The sequence below is a fragment of the Fukomys damarensis genome, unplaced genomic scaffold (genome assembly GCF_012274545.1).
Source record: "Fukomys damarensis isolate Sample0158 unplaced genomic scaffold, DMR_v1.0_HiC HiC_scaffold_13, whole genome shotgun sequence".
Lineage (NCBI taxonomy): Eukaryota > Metazoa > Chordata > Mammalia > Rodentia > Bathyergidae > Fukomys > Fukomys damarensis.
In genome coordinates, this window is record NW_022900925.1 from 36,718,978 (window position 1) to 36,720,012 (window position 1,035).

General features: G+C 52.9%; 1 protein-coding gene across 1 annotated transcript in view; it reads left to right on the top strand.

The window, feature by feature from the left end:
* Wipf2 (WAS/WASL interacting protein family member 2) overlaps positions 1-1,035 on the top strand; it is a 33,877-nt gene that overhangs the window by 354 nt on the left and 32,488 nt on the right. The window lies entirely within an intron of this gene.

A 1,035-nucleotide genomic window follows, 5' to 3' on the forward strand; every position in this document is an offset into this window, starting at 1 on the left:
CTGGTACCCCGCGCGCCCGGGGGCGGGAGCAAGGTTTGGGGGAGGCAGGAAGTAAAGGGTCCTGAAGGGCTGGGCCAGGGGAGGAGGCGCGACGCGGGAGAGCAGCGAGGTCACCTGCGCAGGAAGGTACTGGGCGGGGAGGACCTGTTGGGAGCAAGTCCTGAGCAAGATGCTTCGGGCGGGCGGGGAGGCCAGTGTGACATTTTGGGGATCGCTTTCGGTGACAGCTGGTTCCTGCGGACGTTCTCGGAGAGGCAGAACCGAGGTAGAGGTTGGACTGAGGGATGCTGAGATGCGCCGCGGGCGCCCAGGGTTGAGGGGTCTCGATGGAGGGAAGTGCGCGGAGGTGGCGATCTGAACGTGCTAGGCATGCGCACAACGTGTGCTCAAGTCACGATCTGGAAGGAAAATCCGGAAAAGGTAACATCGGATGAGGAGTTGGAAGAACCTGGTGTGTGCTGGCTTTTTGTTTTCCTTGTCTGTCTTTTCCTTTAGTGGCACTGGGGATTGAACCTAGCCCTTTCGCACTGAGCTACATCCCCAGCCTTATAAAACATTTTCTTTTGAGCCGGGGATGTAGCTCAGTGGTTCTGTCGCCTGCTTCGCAAGCGCAGCGTCCCGAGCTCGATCCCCGGTACCAGAATAAATAAATAAATAAAAGTAAAACTTAACTTTCTTTCGAGACAGGGTCTCAGCTAAGTCGCTAAATTACCCAGGCCGAGTTTGAACTTTAGATCTTCCTGCCTCAGCCTCTCAGAGTTCTAATGTAACAGTTGTGTGCCACCGTGCCCCGCTTCTGTTTTTTCCAGTACTGGAAATTGAATCCCGGGCCTTCACACTGGGCTTCCTTCCAAGAGCTCATTTAATTTTTTTTTAATATATATTAGGGCAGGGTCTTGTTGAGTTGCCCAGGCTGGGCTGGAACTTGAGATCCTCTTGCTCCAGCCTCCCAAGTAGCTGAGATTGCAGGTGTGTGCCACCACACCTCCTTTTAGTCTTTCTCTTTCTTTCTTTTTTTTTTTTTTTTTTTTTTTT